The following is a 22684-nucleotide window of genomic DNA, read 5'->3' on the forward strand; positions in this document are numbered from 1 at the left end:
CTTCAGCCAGAGCTTGTATGGCCTATATGGGTTCTGCACCAACACCCCAGGCGTTGTGCCACTGGACTTTTATAGCGGACCTTTTACCTTACGACCTCCTGGTCTTGTTACCTTATGACCTCCTGGTCTTGTTACCTTATGACCTCCTGGTCTTGTTACCTTATGGTCCGCTATACTCTAATGCTCAAATATTATTTAACCAGGGATGCCTCCCTAGCCACCGTATATGTCACTTACACGTATGTCCCTTGACGAGTACCCGGCTTTCCTTTTGGTTCCACCTTAAAGTTATATAAACTTTTGTATACAAAACACACTCACTCAACACATGTACACTTTTGTTTCTATATCTATTTCTGCGCAGAAATTGTCTTTAGGCCAAAAGTGTTACCAATTAGGAGCAGGATCTGTTAAACTAAATTTCAGATTTTCCAAAAATAGATTTGCGTTATATACCGCTTCGCGTTATCTACCGCTGTGCGTTAATTATCGCCTTTGCGTTACTTCACTTTATCACAACTTGAGCTACGTGGGCGTAACCGGACGCTACGTTGCGTAATGAACGCTGCGTGCGTCTGCCTTTTGGATTGCGTACGCTAGTCTTTGTTAGCGACACGTGTATGCAATGCAAAGGATCCACCGTAACACAATATATTTTTATCAATGTAAATGATCCCTGATCATCTACCGCAATCCACACTGACTGCTTTGTATCTCAGACAAACCGTGTGTTTGTTCTATACTTTAACTATCACCTCTACTATTAAATAACAGCAAATCTCTTTTTTGCACTTTCTATCAACTATAAAATTTGGCAAACAGGAATAGTGATATACGAAAAATGAAATACACAAGTGAAAAGAAATGCAGGTATGTATGCGTACGCAAGACAAAAGAAAAATAAACAGTTTTAAAAAGACACAAGCGTTTTGTTCTTACTTCCGGTTACCGGGTTCCTTCAGCACTCTTTATCTAAGCGAAGCAGACGCTTATCCCGTCAGCACTGTGAGACAACCTCCCACCCTTTGCTGGAGGGATAATGTCTGCTGATCTACCTAGTGCAGATGTGAGAAGTATAGGACGAGCCCGCAATTGACAATGCTAAATTCCTTTGCCTTATAACAACCCTTTATGAAGCTAAGAACACTGTACGCTGTTTACTTAAGAAGTACCGTAATGGTACGCTAGTTGCGTAACGATCGCTCAGCCGTAGGCGAGACGCTCAAGCGTCACGTTCGCTCACGGCCCAGGGATCACAGGACACGTTATTGGTTATGTCTAGGGGAATGATTCGCTGTAGCGTAGCATACGCTCGAGACCACGAGGAGGTCACCAGCGATGCAGACGCTTACAACACTATACCTTTATGATAAAACCTTATACCAATGAAATACACTGAATACCTTAATGTGAGTACAGGGTGTAAGTGCAACCTTGTGTAACCTGACTAACTACAAAGCTGCTTGAGCGTCACCGACGCTCAAGTGAACACTTAACACTATAGGAAATACACAGATGCTGGTTTAGGTTCCAAAGCCTATTAACTGTATTATATCTAATATACTTGTAAAAAGGGGATAACAGTACAAATGATACACTACAATATAACAGAGACTTCCCAACCACAGAACTAAACAATAAATACAAAAAGACAATACTACACTGACCTAAATGCAATACAATACAATACTATCTAATACAATACAATACTAGCCTAGTCTAGGGGAGATATGAGAGAACAGAACAGAGAGAGAGAGAGAGAGATGAGATGAGAGAAATTGGCTCACAGAAAGACAATGATAACGGAGAGAAACTTACGCACAAAGGGTATGATCGCCTGCGCCTCGATATCCAGCTCCCGGCTATCAGCAGATAACCGTTGATGAGAGAGTGAGAGCTGGATGTGGTCGGCCTGTCTATTTATGCCCCACACACAATGCAATCTCCTGGTCCTACAATCCCATTGTCCATTGGCCGAAGGAATTCGGCCCTGTATTATAACAAAAGGTCATAGGGTGATTCATACAGGTGGGCTGTGACGATTTCCAACAGCTCAGGTGGGTGGGAAACTGGGTTTCCCGCCGCATACCTGAGTATGTGTAATTAATAGAAATGGACATAAACTTCTTATGTCCATAACTATTCGCACGAGCGATTAATACGCTCCAAACCAACACCGGAATATTGCTAATTAAATACTCTTCCGATGGGTACCAAACACTGCTGTATGATTCCTGTTAGACCCTTTGTACGATATAAAGAGGGATTCCTCAGCTCTGGGACATTGTATTTTAACCAAACTTTCAGAATCTATCAAAGGGACCATGATCTATAAACTACATTAATTGTGAACATTTGTAACGAATGAGTCGCACTCTACGACTACATAAACTCTACCGTAAATACGCATACCGCGCCTGCGAGTGCACGTTATTGCGGGTATGCGAATCCACGGGAGAGCGCATGCACGCGCAGCGCGGACCAGTGTGCGGTGCAAATATGGCAACGTGCATTGAGACATTTTTCTGACTTTGACAATGTATTATGTAGTATTCCTCCAATGTCACCAAGATTAGACACTTTTGTATTAATAAGTTGGCAGTCGGTATCTATTATTATCGGTATGGATTCCACCTCACCATTGTGGGTTCTTCCACACTTTTCTTGCAATTACAACCACCCCTCTACTCCTCGCTAAACTTCACTTACGTACATTGGGTCTGTTATAAGAGCAGCACATCCACTTTGTATATAATTGTTGTGGTTTAGAAGTGTATGGACCCTAGTTTGTTTAGGGAAGTTTTTTTTTTTTAATTAAAACTGGAATCCCTGAACGCACCATTATCTATAAGTAATCTTGACATTTGTCAGCAGAAATGTATTCATAGATAAAATTACCTTTATGATTCGGTGTTAATAGTATGGGTGAAGTAAAGACCTATTCTATGGGGATGCAGTTAATATGCCGGCTGTCGGGATCCCAGCGTTCAGGATACTAAAGCAGGAACCCCGACAGCTAACATTTTACCGACGGCCGGAATCTCGACACACGCCCGGTATCCCTACTCGGTTAGTGAGTCCTCACCACCAACTAAGTGGGAATAGAACCTGTGGCGAGTGAAGCCGTCTGCTGGTATTTCATACCATATCCATAACCATGTGTGTGTGTGTTCTCCAGTCCATGTTTGCTTTATAAAACCTTGTCTGTCTTTTGGTTATTAACAAGTTAAATCTAATCCTAGTTGGAGGCAAGTAAAGAAAAAGAAAAAAACTTGCTGTAACTTGCCTTGTACAAGTATTCCTACAGCCTACCTGCACACAAATAATTATTCTGAATATTAAGGAGTGTTGCATGTTCCAACACAAATTGGTCTATTAGCTGAAAATAATCAGGTATGTTGTTTTTTTTCTTTTCTTTCTTGATTATCGCACGTGATCAGTTGAATTCAGCTCTACATACTTTCAGAAGTGGCTGTTGTTTTTTTCTTTGTCGGTGTAAATACATTTAAAATAGAATTTTCTTCTCTATAGTGTTCGCACTGTTCGTCATGCAGCATATTCATGTTTTCATTCAATTTAAAACCTAAAAGGCCCTACACACTGGGCGATATTACTCAAAGATATGAACGAGATAGCGTTCATATCTTTGAGTGTGGAGGCACCAGCGATGAACGATGTGCGGCACCACGCTCGTTCATCGCTGGTTCCCTGTCGCCTGTGCTTGCAGGCCAATATGGACGATCTCGTCCATATTTGCCTGCACTTCTATGGAGCCGGGTGACGGGGGGAGTGAAGAAACTTTACTCCCACCGTCACTGCCCCCCCGCCGCCCGGTCGCCTGTCGGCCGAATCCGCCGTCGGGCAGCTCGGTGGCGGATCGCTCAATGTGTAGGGCCCTTAAGTGTTGAATTAGACCATCAAATATGTGAGTAGTTTGTATTGATGATCAGCTGAATCTGTAAGTTGTATATGTTTGTGTTTTTTTTTCTTTTTTCTTTAAAGAGAATAGAAAAAAAAAAGATATTTACTTGGAATGTGAATGTGGCATTAAGGGATATATTCAATTAAAGTCGGATCCATTCAGACATGTATTTGTCGGAATGGATCCGACAACCTCTAATCAATCCCCATCTTAATGCAACTTTTTCAAGTCGAATTTAAGATAGGACACAGAGGAGGCGAGGGGGGCGTGCCGCAGGGGGACAGCCGGCGAGCATACATGAGAGATCAGCGCTACAGTAGCGCTGCAGCATGATGTCACTCAGCTGCCCGACCTCACTGCAGCTTCCACCCGGCTCCAGCAGCGTGCTGGAGCCGGGTGGAAGCTGCCGTGAGGTCGGGCGGCTGGCTGAGTGACTTCCAGCTGCAGCACTACTGTAGCGCTGATCTCCCTGTATGCCCGCCGGCTGTCCCCCCATCTCCCTGCGGCTACCCCCCCTCGCCTCCTCTGGGTCCGCATCTCAGTCCGACATAATTTTGATGTCGGACTGAGATGGTCGAAAAGGGGGCCAAAACCTGTCGGATTTGGCCCCGTTTACGCCATAAACACGTGGATCGGCAGCTATTCCGCCGATCCACGTGCTTCTCGACAAGTCGAATTTATCGACTTGTCGAAAAGTTTAGCAAAATATTAAATATGTCGAATCAGGATTCGACCATAAAAAGTCGAAAACTGCCGTCTTTTCGACAGGCGGCAGTTTTCGACTTCAATTGAATATACTCCTAAGTCTAAAATTGGGACCTCTAACTAACTATTTTCTTCTTCTGCTCCCTGAAAGTCGCCTTCCTTTGAGTATGAAGAAAGTGTAAACCTTAAATTGACATGGAAATATTTTTATATTAATACTTGTGAACATTAGATGCTCTTTTTCTATGTTGCTGAGGGTGTAGTGGGTGATTTAAGAATACTTCTATGCATTACATTTTATTATAAAAGCAGTTTGGGCTCTGAGGAGTAGTTAGCGAGGCTCATTAGTTGAGCATTGTCCTTGCCTCGCTCACCTCTTATGGTTCTTACACATTCAACGACCCGCCGCTGAGCTGCCCGACGGCAGATGGGCGACCCGGCGGAGGGGGGGGTGACGGGGCAAGTGGAGTTTCTTCACGCCCCCCGTCACCCGGCTCCATAGCGGTGCAAGCTAATATGGACGAGATTGTCCATATTGGCTTGCATGCGTAAGCTACCCGGCACCAACGATGAACGAGTGTGGGGCCAGATTTTCTAAATGCTAAAGGATCTGTATGTTTTTATATTAAATGTTAAAGAATTGGGTGGACTGCGCACAGAAATACACTACGTTACGGGGAGTACTGCTGGTGTTAACAAGTTGGTCCTACTTGTTAGAATAAATGGTACAGGAATAGAGATTTTTACACTGCGCTCACCCCCGGTTTCTAATTGTGCATGTATATGCACTAGTGCAATTAATGATGAAATGTTTGAATGCGTTTCAGAATGATATTTATTTTAAATACAATAACTGATTGTCCAGAATTCGCATATATGCCTGAAAGAGCTCTGTTTGGCTATAATAAGCCTTATGCTAGTTGTGCAGGAGCACGCTTGCTTCTAGATAAGATGAAATGAAGTCCATAAGCAAAATGATAATAATAAATGGATTGGGGAAGAAATGAAAAAGGTAAAAAAAGGTCTATTTGTTAAGCTGCAGGCCGCGGCGTCCCGCTGGTCTGTATGAAATTAGTGCACTTGTTAGGATGACATGCCGTCACTGATGCTCAAGCTCATGTAATCTCCACTAATGCTTGAGCATCAGTGACGGCATGTCATCCTAACAAGTGCACTAATTTCATACAGACCAGCGGGACGCCGCGGCCTGCAGCTTAACAAATAGACCTTTTTATACTTTTTTACCTTTTTCATTTTTTTCCCAATCCATTTATTATTATCATTTTGCTTATGGACTTCATTTCATCTTATCTAGAAGCAAGCGTGCTCCTGCACAACTAGCATAAGGCTTATTATAGCCAAACAGAGCTCATTCACGCATATATGCGAATTCTGGACAATCAGTTATTGTATTTAAAATAAATATAATTCTGAAACGCATTCAAACATTTCATCATTAATTGCACTAGTGCATATACATGCACAATTAGAAACCGGGGGTGAGCGCAGTGTAAAAATCTCTATTGCTGTACCATGTTTTTATATTAGTTAGTCTTTATTTTTGCAGTTTTCATGGCCGCTAGAGCTGAAATCTCAGTTTTTGTTTTTAGTTCCTCTAATAAAAATTTTCAAAATTTACAAAATGTAAAATAAATAAATCTAAATATTTATAGTGAAGAACCATACAGCGCCTAGAAGTGTAGCCTTATAAATCAAATAAGTGTTTATAGGGTGTAGGAATAAATATAGACAACAACTTATCTGGTAATCAATTCTTCAGTAAAATGACCATTAATGGATTAGCATATGCAATAAAAGAAGAAAGCAACATATAGGGGTATATTCAATTGAAGTCGAAATCTTTTCGACAGATGGCAGTTTTCGACTTTTTTAGGTCGGAAGGGGTTCCGACCTATTCATTCTAACCCCAAATTATTCGACAAGTTGAGGAATTCGACTTGTCGAAAAGCACGTGGATCGGCGGAATAGCTGCCGATCCACGTGCTTGTGACGACAACGGGGCCAAAACCGACAGGTTGCTTGCTGGAGCCGGGTGGACGCTGCCGTGAGCGGTGGCTGTGATGCTGGGATGGGGAGAGGAGGGACAGGGAGAGGCAGAGAGATGGGGGGGGAGAGCTGCGGGCAGATGGGGGAGAGCTGCTGTAGCGATGCTCTCCCCCGTCTGCCCGCGGCTCTTCCCTGTCTCGGCTCCCGCATCTCAATTCGACTTTTTTTAAAAGTCGAATTGAGATGACATTGAATAGCCCAGGTCGGATCCATTCCGACAAATTAATGTCGGATTGGATCCGACTTCAGTTGAATATACCCCATAGTGTTTACCAATTATGAACACTGCACAGTATCAATGCACATTTATGCTGAACCTCTTGGGGAATATGCTATTCCCATATAGTAAAAATCATTAGATAATGAAAGTTTGAAAAACAGAGGTTTTATTAATGCAATGACATACAATGGGACATGCAATTGCGGTCGAATTCCGGGTGGAATTCGACCGCTTTTAAATTCGACACAATTCGACCGTCGAATTCCGGCAGGTGGGTGCCGGAATTCGACATATTCAATATAAAACGAATTCGACAGTCCCGCTGTCGAAATACGTCCGTTTTGACTGATTTTGATCCGATTTTTAAAAATGGTCAAAAAACGGTAAAAATCCCGAAATAAAATTGCGTGGGGTCCCCCCTCCTAAGCATAACCAGCCTCGGGCTCTATGAGCCGGTCCTGGTTGCCAAAATACGGGGGGGAAAATGACAGGGGATCCCCCGTATTTTAACAACCAGCACCGGGCTCTGCGCCTGGTCCTGGTGCAAAAAATACGGGGGACAAAAAGAGTAGGGGTCCCCCATATTTTTTGGACCAGCACCGGGCTCCACTAGCTGGACAGATAATGCCACAGCCGGGGGTCACTTTTTTATACAGCGCCCTGCGGCCGTGGCATTAAATACCCAACTAGTTACCCCTGGCCGGGGTACCCTGGAGGAGTGGGGACCCCTTCAATCAAGGGGTCCCCCCCCAGCCACCCAAGGGCCAGGGGTGAAGCCCGAGGCTGTCGTCCCCCCCCCCCCCATCCAAGGGCTGCGGATGGGGGGCTGATAGCCTTGTTGAAAATGGAAGAATATTGTTTTTTTTGCAGAAGAACTACAAGTCCCAGCAAGCCTCCCCCGCAAGCCGGCACTTGGAGAACCACAAGTACCAGCATGCGGGGGGGAAACGGGCCCGCTGGTACCTGTAGTTTTACTGCAAAAAAAATACCCAAATAAAAACCGGACACAGACACCGTGAAAGTATAACTTTATTACATACATTCCGACACACATACTTACCTATGTTGACACACCGACTCTGGGCTCGTCTCCAATGTCGACGTCCGGGGTACCTGAAAATAAAATTATACTCACCTGATCCAGTGTCCGGTTATTTTATTGTAATCCACGTACTTGGCAAAAAAAAAAAAAAAACGCATTAACCCGAACCAGACGGACTGAAAGGGGTCCCATGTTTACACATGGGACCCCTTTCCCCGAATGCAGAGACCCCCCGTGACTTCTGTCACAGAAAGGTCCCTTCAGCCAATCAGGAAGCGCCACTTCGTGGCACTCTCCTGATTGGCTTTGCGCGTCTGAGCTGGCAGACAGCGCATTGCACAGCTCCCTCCATTAGTTTCAATGGTGGGAACTTTGCGGTCAGCGGTGAGGTCACCCGCGGTCAGTGGCTGACCGCGGGTAACCCCACCGCTGACCGCAAAGTTCCCACCATTGAAACTAATGGAGGGAGCTGTGCGATGCGCGTCTGACAGCTCCGACGCGCATACAGCCAATCAGGAGAGTGCCACGACGTGGCGCTTCCTGACTGGCTAAAGGGACCTTTCTGTGACAGGAGTCACGGGGGGTCTCTGCATTCGGGGAAAGGGGTCCCATGTGTAAACATGGGACCCCTTTCAGTCCGTCTGGTTCGGGTTAATGCGTTTTTTTGTTTTGCCAAGTACGTGGATTACAATAAAAGAACCGGACACTGGATCAGGTGAGTATAATTTTATTTTCCGGTACCCCGGACGTCGACATTGGAGACGTGGCCAGAGTCGGCGTGTCAACATAGGTCAGTATGTATGTGTCGGCATGTGTGAAATAAAGTTGTATTTTCACGGTGTCTGTGTCCTGTTTTTATTTGGGTATTTTTTTTTGCAGTAGAACTACAGGTACCAGCGGGCCCGTTTCCCCCCCGCATGCTGGTACTTGTGGTTCTCCAAGTACCGGCTTGCGGGGGAGGCTTGCTGGGACTTGTAGTTCTGCAAAAAAACAATATTCTTCCATTTTCAACAAGGCTATCAGCCCCCCATCCGCAGCCCTTGGATGGGGGGGACAGCCTCGGGCTTCACCCCTGGCCCTTGGGTCGCTGGGGGGGGACCCCTTGATTGAAGGGGTCCCCACTCCTCCAGGGTACCTCGGCCAGGGGTGACTAGTTGGGTATTTAATGCCACGGCCGCAGGGCGCTGTATAAAAGTGACCCCCGGCTGTGGCATTATCTGTCCAGCTAGTGGAGCCCGGTGCTGGCCCAAAAAATACGGGGGACCCCTACTCTTTTTGTCCCCCGTATTTTTTGCACCAGGACCAGGCGCAGAGCCCGGTGCTGGTTGTTAAAATACGGGGGATCCCCTGTCATTTCCCCCCCCTTATTTTGGCAACCAGGACCGGCTCAAAGAGCCCGAGGCTGGTTATGCTTAGGAGGGGGGACCCCACGCATTTTTTTTCCTGATTTTTACACCATTACATTTAAAAAAAATAAAATAAAAAAGAATAATATTTTTAAAAATATATAAATAATACTTGTGCCTCCTAAATAAACAAACCAAGTACCTAATCCCTTCTAATATAAATAGATATGCTATTACCAAAAAAAACAACATGTTTTTAAAATTTTTTATTAGATTCCGCCAGCAAAGTGTGGCGGATTGAAAATGACGAATTTGCTGTCTAAAAGCACTGTTGTCGAATTTACAATCTTCAATTGAATATACTTTTGTCGAAATGCCGCATTTGTACCATTGCAGAAATGTCGAATTTGACAAATGTCGAATTTCAAAAAGTCGAATTTGGAATGGCCGTTTTTTTGGCAAAAAGTACTGTATTGCATTGACAAATTTTTTTTTTTTTTGCGAAAATGTCCCGTTTTTTGACATTTTTGGGAATTCGACCGCAATTGCATATACCCCAATGGCTGAAAAACACACGTACAAGATTTAAAAACAAAAGGCTTATCTGTCCATTTAAAGAGATATCAAGAGCCAGTCTTAATGTGTTTCATCCATCAGTATCTGGACTTCATCAAGGGGATCCCCCTTGATGAAGTAAATGCGAAGTTCTATCACAATAAGAAGGAACAAACAATGAGACGTAGGATCAGGAAGAGCTCTAATCATGGTAGAGTGAGGTAAAGAACAGTACTACACATCCAAGTTAATTAGTGGTGGTGCCATCTCTTGAGGTTATAAGGGATCCCTCTGCAAATCTAGGAAATTTTGTGGAGACAAAGGTCAGTGGAGGCAAAACAGTTCAGCAGATCCAAGTGAGGTGTTGAGGCTGCTTGTGTGGGCTGCAACCATTTGGAAGGTGTGTCAGCGCTTCTCCCTATTTTAATATGCCAAGGTAAATTGGATGATGCGTGTACTAGCTGCTGTGAGCTGCACTTGTGTAAAAGACCACACACTGCAAACAGGCAAAGTGTGCCTCAGCCCCAGCAGCCTACAGATGCAGACCCAAATTATTGAATGTGGACCATATGCACCTTAATCTGGCAACTCCATTCCATCGCCATTTTTAAATGGCTTTGGAGAGAGAATGTGAGTATGTGAACCAATCACAAGCTGCAGTCCTTTTTCTTTTTTTTTTTTTCTTGTCTTGTGATTGGTGCTCCAGCTTCATCCCTCTTCACAGCATTGTAAGAAGCACGATATGGCAGGAGCGGCTTAGTAAAATCTATTTAGGTGGTAGTGCAGCTTTAACTGAAATAAAGAGCAAGTTTGGTTGGTGTAGCAAAGATTGAAGTCACAGTATAAACTGTAATAAACAAAACAAACAAAAAAAACAGGTGGAGTTGATTACATTTCACCAGTGGCTTTAATATTAAAATTTATGTAGGAAATGTTGAACTGATCTAGGAAATACTTAAAATATAGGTATTTACACAGTTCTTAACATGTTGTTCGCCCTCTTTCCAGGTCACTTCCCTGAACTATTAAGACCCTATTTTCCTTTGATCTCCTATATTCATCATCGGGCTCTGTCTTGATCACTGAATAGATTAAACATTGCTTAAGTGATGTATAAAATAACTAAGCTTTTTTTAGTGGATGGTAGTCAAACTTTTCTGTGTGTACAGATCCAGGGAAACGATCAGTGTCTATATTCTAAACCTCACGGGCAAGTTGGAATGGAAAATATGCTTTGTATGCTGCTCAAAATTCTTTAGATGTGGTGTGGTTCTAGTATCCCCTGAAGGATCTGAATGGAACAATAAGCAAGAATTCATTACTTTGATGCTACCATATACAACATGAATGCAGCTGAATAACTCTCAGTACTTCATATGGACCCATCATTATGGTGATGAACCAAGCAGTATGCTTTCACCTTGCCTGCTGGTGATCCTTAACTTGAGCACTTGTGAAATATGGTGTAGATCTGTTTTTTTTTTTTAAAGTGTTGAATAGTGTGAAATAGTTCCCCTCACCCCCAATGATGTTACTAGTTTGCTATGTATTGATAGGATGTAGTCTAATGAATATCCTTTGAGATATTAAATTAACCATGCTAAAATAAGGCTTAGGAATACATGCCCGAAAGCAGACACTAGTGATTTTTAGCAAACTACACATGCACTGCACCAGAAATTGCTTTCATGTGCGTGGCCGGTTGCCTCTATTCATGACATGGACGATTATGGGTATCCGCTAGACCGTTGCCAAACGCAAACAAGAGATCCTATTTGTGGGAGATCCGTGAGTATATAGCCAAAGTTCCGTGCTATTATGGGTTGTGTGTGTAATGCTGGCCATACACTTGTGCGATGCCCCGCAACGCGACATCTCGGGGCATCGCACCGGCAGTTCAGGTGCGATCAAATTGCACCTGAACTGCCAAAGTTGTTACCATGCGATCATGCGATAGATCACATGGTAATCACGTGATGGGCACGTCACCGCCGAGTGGGAGCGGCCTCTGGCCGTTCCTGGCGGGTGCCCATTGCAGTGCGATATATCTCATGTGGGTTTGAAACCACATGCGATCGCACTGCGATGCGAGAAATATTATGTGCAGCACATAATATCTTGAGACGCGATATTCAGAAATGCCTGTCTGAATGAGCAGCATAGAGCATATTGAAAGTAATGTGCTTGTTTCCAACCTTGCAAGGTTCTGACCCATCTGTAGCCTCCTGCATGGTTTAAGAGCATTCTTTCTCTATAGAATTTGAGGTATATGCTAATCACTACTTAAAGGCACTTGCCGATGATTATTGACCCATGTAGTAGCATTTCTTTCCTGACAGTGGGGATATCTTCCTAGATTACCATACCCCCAACCACGGAGCACATGGTTTTTATTTACACTTTTCATTTATCTGCTTCTCTATTGTTGAGTACCCTACTGTACTGTCCATTACTTGTTATGCAAATTATAGACATTCAGCAGTCATTGTACTAGTTTATAAAGAAATGACCCATGTTACTACTCTAACCACTTAATGACCGAACAGACTCTCGGGTTTTTGTAGTGTCAGTTTCACCAGGAGTAACTTTTGTCTTTGTCTATCCAAGCAATTATTGGGGACAGAGAGGGATTTCTATTGGTAGATACGGTGCTTCTTCTTAAATCGCTGCCCAAAACTGGTTTTACAGCAGAAATATAAATACCTTGTAGTGTTGGTAGATTTATAAGGGGCTGTATTGGCAGGGAGCATTAGATCACCTCCCCCACCCCCACCCCAAAAACACCTTTTTCTACTTCATTGATCTTTTCACGCAAACCCTTAAGATTAGATCAAAGGGACAGAAGTGTTATTTTTTACGGTTGCCTGTTTTAAATACTTGTGTCATTTCCAACATAACTGTGCTGATGTCACATTTAGAGCCTGATATATATTTTGTCTTGTCACTTTATTCCCTTGAATTGTGCATATAGGGCCTGATTCAGAGATGGATACAGTTATCAAGACGCAGCAGCTCTGGTAAAATATGCTAATGTAAAGGAGGCATCTTGTGTTAATAGACGCCTCCTGCCAGCTTTTGTGATCCGGTCTTGCATCCTAAGATGCAGCATCAGATGGCTCTGCAAAATATCAACCATCTTGAGTGAGCCTGAGGCTACTTAGATTGGCCGATACAGCTCCGTAGCTGAGACCGGGATTGTGCGCCACAAGACGTAGACCTCGGGACTCCTAGAACATGGGTGCGACACCCACATTTTTGGGGAATGCTGGTCATCTCCACCCCAAACAGCCACAGCATTTTAATTAGACTACGGCTTTGTGGAACTGAGATGTCTCGCAACTCAACTGCAAGAAATCCTCAGTAGAAGACAGACGCATGCACCGATCTTCTAACATCAGAATAATATGCAGACCATCTGGTGATCCTTTCTTCATTTTAATCACAGTATTATGTCAGAGACCAAATAACTGATCCTCTTGGAGAACCCTTGGGTGAAATACACCCTATTTAATTACAGGCTGGCCAGCCTATGTGGACGTTTTATAATTATTGAATCAGTGCACTGTATTGTGATTTGATTTAGGGATTCCATTTTGATTAATATACCAAGAGTTCAGATTTTAACTACTGTGATATCTTTGTGGGGTTTTTTCATATGATCCAGATGGTTTAGAATCTGGTTGTGTTAAATTGTTTTAATATATATAATTTTCTTTGTGTGGTCACTCCTGAAGTATTATAATTATATTTATATATTCTATCCATATTCTTATTTTTATTTTTCTATCCATATTTTGGATTATTAATAAAACAATACATTTAAAAGTGATCCTGTTGCGCACAGATTGGTTTCTTCTGTTCATCTGGTTTGCAAACTGCTCTGAATCAGGCCCATAGTCAGGCCTACCTTTTTCATTAGGCATGTCTAACCATATGATGTTATCCTGATATATGCTACAGGAGAATGCTTTAAGGAACTGCAGTTAAACAGAGGCGTAACTAGGGTTTTCGGAGCCCAGAGCAAGATGAAGAGTGGCCCCCCCCTCAAAAAAAAAAAAAAAACCACACCAAAAGAAGTATGTACACGTGGCGAAAAATGGGCGTGGCCACACGCCAGAAGGGGTGTGGCCACTGAAAATGCCCCACAGTGCCAGTTACATTGCCCCACAGTGCCAGATACATGCCCCCCAGTGCCAGATACATTGCCCCCCAGTGCCAGATACATTGCCCCCCAGTGCCAGATACATTGCCCCACAGTGCCTGTTACATTGCCCCACAGTGCCAGATAGATATATTGCCCCACAGTGCCAGATATATTGCCCCACAGTGCCAGTTACATTGCCCCACAGTGCCAGTTACAATGCCCCACCGTGCCAGATACAATGCCTCACAGTGCCAGTTACAATGCCCCACAGTGCCAGTTACAATGCCCCACAGTGCCAGATACAATGCCCCACAGTGCCAGATACAATGCCCCACAGTGCCAGTTACATTGCCCCACAGTGCCAGTTACATTGCCCCACAGTGCCAGATACATGCCCCACAATGCCCCTCCTCCCGGTCACTCACCGCTTCGTCCCTCTGTGCTATGTGAGGGGAGGAGAGCGCAGCGCCTCTCCTGCCCCTCACCGCTCCAGGTCTCCAGCGGCGGCTATGTGGCGCCGGTTCGCTAGCCAATCAGAGCTTGCGGACCGGCAGCCAATCAGGAGCCAGTCCGCAAGCTCTAATTGGCTAACGCCGCTGGAGACCGGACACACGCAGCGCTGCTGGTGCTGGCAGCGGCGGTGAGGGGAGGAAGACACGCTGCGCTCTCCTCCCCTCACATTGCGGCGTGACGGGGGCGAGTGGGGCATGATGCCCTGGCCGCCGGCGGCACCCCCCTCTGCTGGGCCTGCCAAGGCGCCCAGGGCACGTGCCCCACTCGCCCTACCCTAGTTACGCCTCTGCAGTTAAATCAAAGTCTCAAATCACTGTGACTTTGAGTTGTGTGTGTAGTAAAGAAAATATAGAATATAAAATCAATATATTTGCATTCAGTATTCATTAGATAAGCTGTCTGTCATACCATGGTGCATATGAAGAACAACTAATGGAGTAACACGTGCAGTATATGTGCAGTCCGCTTCAAACCACCTTGGCTTGTTGCAACACGCTTGCAGAAGGTGAGATTGCCAGATCGTGACATAAATCTGATGCGTTTTCTATACAACATTTTGTATGTTTGTGAGTGTATATGTACAGTACTGTTCAAAAGTTTTAGACAGGTGTGGAAAAAATGCTGCAAAGTAAGAATGCTTTCAAAAATAGTAGTGTTAATCGTTTAGTTTTAGCAATTAACAAAATGCAAAGTGAATTGAACAGAAGAGAAATGTAAATCAAATGGATATTTGGTGTGACCACCCTTTGCTTTCAAAACAGAATAAATTCTTCTAGGTACACTTGCACACAGTTTTTGAAGGAACTCTGCAGGGAGCTTGTTCCAAACCCTTTATGTGAACTAACCACAGATCTTCTGTTAATGTAGGCTTGCTCAAATCTTTTTGTCTCTTTATGTAATCCCAGACAGACTCAATGTTGAGATCAGGGCTCTGTGGGGGCCATATTATAATTTCTGTTTGGGATTTTTTCTTTACAGTTCTTGGCTAAAATAAGTATTTCTTTTGATTAAACATATTTTGCATCTCTCTAGGATGATACTGTTTTTTTATAATAAAAAAAAAAATTCTTTTTTTTTCTATGTAGCTGGTAGGTGTAGACTTGATACTACACACAATACGGAGTCTGCATACACAGGCTTCTACTGTTTGCTTTTCTCAGTTATGTTAGTCTGTTTGCTATTAACGTCTCCTTGTGCTGCCACATCACTCTTCAAGGTATTAGAGCTCATGTTTACTAAACAGTCTAGGTGTATGTGTGTAGAGCTGGATTTACCTACTATTCACCTTCTACTGGTGACTTTTCTTTCACTGGTTTAAAAATAGATCGTTTGAGTGATTCATTATTGATAAGGGAGCGGGATGAGATCTGAACCTCCCTCAGCTTTTCTTGATTGGTGCTTTCTGTGTTTGTTGATACAGTGGCCAGGGGCGTAAGTTCATACCAGAGGGACCGAGGTGAAAAATAAGGTGGAATCTCCCCCCCACAGTGGCTCTCGCTTGCACATGTGATGACGTCCCAGCTACTTGCCAATGGTACATCTGGAAGAATAAATATTCATTTTTGCAGCTAATTGTGACGATAAGGAATCTTTATTTTCGGGTGCTTCCTACCAAATGATAATAGAGCCCTGAGGAGGGGATTATCAATGCTCGGAGAGAGATACAATTGTGAGAGATTAAGTACCAGCCAATCTGCTTCTGCTTTAAGGGCCGTATTCACGGGGCGATTTGGGGAGAGATGTGTGCTGAGCGGTTCGCTCAGCACACATCTCTCCCGCCGCTCAGCACAGTGCGATGTGTGCTGAGCGTGCGGGGGGAGACGGGGGGGGGGGCGCTCATTTCATCCAACGGGTGAAGTGAGCGACCTGTTAGATTGACCTGCATGCAGGCCAATCTAGCACCAGCGATAGCGATGCGCGGGGCTGCGCATCGTTATCGCTGCGGGGGGTACACACGGAGTGATCGTTGCTTAAAATCTAAGCAATCTGGTCAGATTGCTTAGATTTTAAGCAGCAATCGCTCCGTGAGTACCCCCCTTTACAGTTTACACACTGATTGAAAAATGACAGGAGCAGGTTGGTTGGTACATTATGTCTCACAATTTTATCTCTCTCTAAGCTTTGATAACCCCCCAATAATAATAATAATAATAATAATAATAATAATTTTATTCTAATAATTAGTGCATTTCCTTAAAACAACTCCTCTCCTTTCTTTCTTCATATAAGACACAACAGGAGAGCTGCAGCTCATTATATACAGTACACACTTTGTACTGTTAATATCTCTCTATCTATGTATGTGTGTGTGTGTGTAATATATATATATATATATATATATATATATATAATATGCACTGCTCAAAAAAATAAAGGGAACACTTAAACAACACAATGTAACTCCAAGTCAATCACACTTCTGTGAAATCAAACTGTCCACTTAGGAAGCAACACTGATTGACAATCAATTTCACATGCTGTTGTGCAAATGGAATAGACAACAGGTGGAAATTTATAGGCAATTAGCAAGACACCTCCAATAAAGGAGTTGTTCTGCAGGTGGTGACCACAGCTCCTATGCTTTCTGGCTGATGTTTTGGTCACTTTTGAAAGCTGGCGGTGCTTTCACTCTAGTGGTAGCATGAGACGGAGTCTACAACCCACACAAGTGGCTCAGGTAGTGCAGCTCATTCAGGATGGCACATCAATGCGAGCTGTGGCAAGAAGGTTTGCTGTGTCTGTCAGCGTAGTGTCCAGAGCATGGAGGCGCTACCAGGAGACAGGCCAGTACATCAGGAGACGTGGAGGAGGCCGTAGGAGGGCAAAACCCAGCAGCAGGACCGCTACCTCCGCCTTTGTGCAAGGAGGAACAGGAGGAGCACTGCCAGAGCCCTGCAAAATGACCTCCAGCAAGCCACAAATGTGCATGTATCTGCTCAAACGATCAGAAACAGACTCCATGAGGGTGGTATGAGGGCCCGACGTCCACAGGTGGAGGTTGTGCTTACAGCCCAACACCGTACAGGACATTTGGCATTTGCCAGAGAACACCAAGATTGGCAAATTCGCCACTGGCGCCCTGTGCTCTTCACAGATGAAAGCAGGTTCTCACTGAGCACATGTGACAGACGTGACAAAATCTGGAGACGCCAAGGAGAAAGTTCTGCTGCCTGCAACATCCTCCAGCATGACCGGTTTGGCAGTGGGTCAGTAATGGTGTGGGGTGGCATTTCTTTGGGGGGCCGCACAGCCCTCCATGTGCTCGCCAGAGCTAGCCTGACTGCCATTAGGTACCGAGATGAGATCCTCAGACCCCTTGTGAGACCATATGCTGGTGCGGTTGGCCCTGGGTTCCTCCTAATTCAAGACAATGCCAGACCTCACGTGGCTGGAGTGTGTCAGCAGTTCCTGCAAGACGAAGGCATTGATGCTATGGACTGGCCCGCCCGTTCCCCAGACCTGAATCCAATTGAGCACATCTGGAACACCACATCTCGCTCCATCCACCAACGCCACGTTGCACCACAAAGTGTCCAGGAGTTGGCGGATGCTTTAGTCCAGGTCTGGGAGGAGATCCCTCAGGAGACCATCCGCCACCTCATCAGGAGCATGCCCAGGCGTTGTAGGGTGGTCATACAGGCTCGTGGAGGCCACACACACTACTGAGCCTCATTTTGACTTGTTTTAAGGACATTACATCAAAGTTGGATCAGCCTGTAGTGTGTTTTTCCACTATAATTTTGAGTGTGACTCCAAATCCAGACCTCCATGGGTTAATAAATTTGATTTCCATTGATAATCTTTGTGTGATTTTGTTGTCAGCACATTCAACTATGTAAAGAACAAAGTATTTAATAAGAATATTTCATTCATTCAGATCTAGGATGTGTTATTTTAGTGTTCCCTTTATTTTTTTGAGCAGTGCATATATACAAATAAGATATGGGAGCACTCACCAGTCTTCATTAAGCAGGATTCTGATTAAAGCATCATGCCAGACAAAGTTTGGCATGATGCTTTAATAAAAATCCTGCTTATTGAAGACTGGTGAGTGCTCCCATAATTTATTTGTGGATTGGATTGGTGACTTTAAACAGGTTTCCAATATTATATATAATATATATATATATATATATATATATATATATATATAACCTGCCCACCAAAAGAAGCCGCCAAGTATGTAAACTCCATACACATATCGACATCTCTTTTTGGTATGGACAGCAGCGGGTGTTTAACTGCTGTGACTACATCCTCTAGTGGAGGTTGCTCAGTGTGTTCAGTTAAATATGCCAGTCAAGGAGATGACAATCAGGTGTGTGTGTTTGGGACTAAAGTGGAGATGAAACCTCTTACCATCATTTTCAACAGGAAGTTGGCTTAATATTGCTTCTCCAAATTTATCAAGAGGCATACTATACTGTGGACAAATTGCTTGGATTTCTTAAGCCAAGACTCTGTTTTCATTCTGAAATACTGCCTTCGTAGCCCGCTTTTGGAGGTGCTGTGTGCAAACAATTTATTAAGTGACACTAACAGGGGCTGACTGGCCCACATGGGCACAGGTAAAATCCCTGGTGAGCCCACTGCCTGAGGGCCCCAGCCCTTCCTATAATGTCAGGTCCCAGACTGTGCACTCATATTATACATTGTTACTCTTATTAGAGGTCTCTAATGGTTGGCCAAGCCTCTGTGGGAATGGTAACACTCCTTGTGGTAATTAGCATTCCCATGGTGGACTCTTCATGCTGACACGGGACATGGAGCTATGTTTTTCGTCACTTGTCTAAAAATCCTAATGCCAGTCGTAGATAGAGTTATGCAATCTTACCTCCAGGCAGGAGAATCGGCAGAGATCATCTTCCCCTTCCCCTGCCTTCCCCTTAGCCTATTGAATGGGTCCTTACCAATGACTGACACACATGCGTGTAATGGCCTCAGATAAACAATGGGGTATTGCATCACCATAACACTGGTGCAGAACATGGCAATACACCTTGCTAGAAACGTGAGTTGGCGCAACGCCTCTTCAGCAGCTGAAGCATTGATACATAATGCGACTGCAAAAGCCTCAATAATATCTGTCTCTTGATTCCAAAACGGCGACCCTTTATTCTCTGTTGTATTAAAAATAAAGTCACATGCTCCCGAGTGCTGAACAAATTAAACCTATACCGCCTTTTATATATTGCTTGGTCATTACTAAAGATGCAGAGATGCTAAATCTATAAGCTCACTTATTTTCTCTCCCAAATACATTCAATATACTGTGTATCAACATGTGAACAAATGAAAATGTCTTGTGTAATCTGTTTCTTTTTATGTATCATAGGGATAAAAATTTTATGTATCATAGGGATAAAATTAAGATAAGACTACATTTTTGGGTCGTATGAAGGCAACAGGGAGGCAATGCCAAAGAGTTCACAAATTGTGACTTATTTTATACAGCTGAGGAAAGGCATTTGGCAGATCAGAAGAAGTCATGAATGTAGTACAGTGGTCCAATGATTATTTGGCGTATAAAGACTGCTTGTTGGCTATACACAGTGGAGGCTGCCATTTGGTGCTCTGAAACAATAGTCCTCAGAATACAACCTTCCACTTCTCTGTCGTGTGTAGACGACATGTTCATGTTAAGTGGAGACTATTGCCCTATATCTGGACAGGGCTACTAACAGTCACTTTGCGGTAATGATGGTTGCCATTTCTATGCAGTGCACACCTTTAAAATTAATTTATATATGTTTTTTTAAATGTATAGGCTAGTTGTTCATACAGTATGAGAAAATGTTGGCGATAAATGAGAGAGAAATAGGTATAGGTGTAGCTTGGTGGTAGGGAGGCCAATCCCGGGCTGTTTTTTCAATCCCGGGATCCCGGGATTGCAGTAGGGATCAGTGAAGGTTGTAGGGAGCAGCGCTGGAGGGAGGGTGTAGGTAGCGGTGCAGGAGGTAGGGAGGGTGTAGGCAGCGGTGCGGGAGGGTGTAGGTAGCGGTGCGGGACTCTGGAGGGAGGGTGTAGGTCGTGGCGCGGGAGGGAGGAAGGCTGTAGGGAGCACTGACTGAAAGGACGGAGGATGGGTGTAAGTAATACTACTTACTATTAGGCGGGCGGCAACCATGGACACACTGAACGCGGCGGTATTTCAAATGAAGCGCCGGCCGCCAGCCAACCAGAGCTGGCGGACCGGCAGCCAATCAGGGAAGCGGCAGCAGCAGTCGCTCCAGATTGGCTGCCGCTGCTGCAGCAGCTTCCCTGATTGGCTGCCGGTCTGCCAGCTCTGATTGGCTGGCGGCCGGCGCTACATTTGAAGTGCCGCCGCGTTCAGCTTGTCCATGGCTGCCGCCCGCCTAATATTAGTAAGTAGTATTACTTACACCCACCCTCCCGCACATGCGCAATGTAATCACGTGAATCCCGGGATTGGAGGCTCCAATCCCGGGATTCAAATCCCGGCATTTTTGGGCCCAAATCCCGGGATCCCACCGATCCCGGGATTGGCCTCCCTACTTGGTGGCTAAGCCTCTGGTTATATAACCCAGGCAACCCTCTTGACTGTTGTATCTTCCTGTCACGCTAACAAAGTGCTATGGTCTGCCTATCTTCTGAATCACCATAGTAGCACTATTATTGTTTGGGCCCTACTATATCTTCTTTGTGTGAGAGGACTGGCTCTGAGAACAGTTTTTGTTTTTACTGTTTTTTTTTTTTTGCTTTTTCTTCATACAACTGTATGAAATTAAGATCTAAACCGAATATCCCAACACAAAGCGGCCTGGACTGTCTCTGGCTCTGTCTAAACACTCCATTTGTTTTGATATAGATAAACTGTTCTATTTTTGGCCTGAAAAAGGAAATGTCTTGATTTGGACATTCTCAATGTTGAATTAAGTTTGGATTACTTTCCCTCTAACTTCAAAAATGCACATTCTTCACTCCCATAACATTTTTAACTAACTAATAATCTGAAACACTGTATTTCTGAGTTAGGTGGTTACAAATAAGTAATATAGCCACTGAAAGGTTTTGTGCACAGCTTGAAATGCCTCGTAGTCTGCTGAGTCACTGCCCGCCCCTCCGCCTTCTGTCCGTTGAAGATTAGCCATTAATGCTGTCACATATGAAGATGTTTCACTGGGTTCAAGTACAGTTGTTGATAATGTACCCGATTATGGCCATACCATAAAAATAAAGGACTGTGTAGATAAAGATAAAATAATGTAGCTTTGTTTACCACCTGGTCCTATTTCCTGGAGCTGTACAAATCAAAAATCTTACTACAGTAATTCAATGATTAAATATCCACATATATGTTATATATGTCAAGCTTCTGCTGAACCTATCAATATAGTTAAAGACAGGCAAACATATATGACCTTTGGTCCACGCATCACTTGGGTGCATTTATTGTCCACTTGGATACGGTATATAACGAGATCCACAGAGCGTAGCTTTCTGGATCTTGCATGCATGGGTTTTGCATGCTGTGACTTTAGCCAGTTTCCTCCAATGGGGCAACTATGCCGAAGGAAATTCTTTTCGTGTGCTGAAGCTGATCCCAATGTTCATTCTGTCTCCTGCATAATGTGCACGAGCAGCTAGACCGCGTATATGCATAGTAGCCTGACCAAGAGTCCAACGTGGAAGTAAAGTGATTGCATACTGCATGTGAGCCCGTAAATGCTGCTGTGTTTGTTTTCCCAGTAGCTAGTTACTTGACTAGATGCGTCATCGCTTGGAGAGTGATAAAGTGGAGAGAGAAAAAGTCCCAGCCAATCAGCTCCTAACTGCCGTGTTACAGGCTGTGTTTAAAAAACGACAATCTGCTCCTAATTGTCGTTTTGTAAACACAGCCTGTAACATGGCAGTTAGGAGCTAATTGGCTGGGACTTTTTCTCTCTCCACTTTATCACTCTCCAGGCGATGACTCATCTGTACCATGGCAGTGGCAACTTTGCAGCATCTTACAACTTTTCACTTCTGTGAAGCGCTTGTGTAAATGTATGTCATTCAAGTGAAACTGTCTCCTTAGTATCTTATTTATTTAATTGAGGGAACTGTTGTTGCCTATACTTGTGTCCTATGTCCCTTTTCTATTTTGTCAGTAGTCTGCACCACAACAAGTCTAGCATCATATTTGGGACTATTGGGGAGATGTACTAAG

General features: G+C 44.1%; 1 protein-coding gene across 4 annotated transcripts in view; it reads left to right on the top strand.

The window, feature by feature from the left end:
• Positions 1-22684, top strand: part of LUZP1 (leucine zipper protein 1) — a 181888-nt gene that overhangs the window by 36619 nt on the left and 122585 nt on the right. Inside the window, exon 2 of one of the 4 annotated variants that reach the window (XM_063954181.1) lies at positions 15935-16048. The exons of the other annotated variants lie outside the window; for them this stretch is intronic. The gene's annotated coding sequence lies outside the window, so the exon portion shown is untranslated. The remainder of the gene's footprint in view (positions 1-15934; positions 16049-22684) is intronic. 4 annotated transcript variants of the gene reach the window in all.

The sequence above is a fragment of the Pseudophryne corroboree genome, chromosome 2, assembly GCF_028390025.1.
Source record: "Pseudophryne corroboree isolate aPseCor3 chromosome 2, aPseCor3.hap2, whole genome shotgun sequence".
NCBI lineage: Eukaryota > Metazoa > Chordata > Amphibia > Anura > Myobatrachidae > Pseudophryne > Pseudophryne corroboree.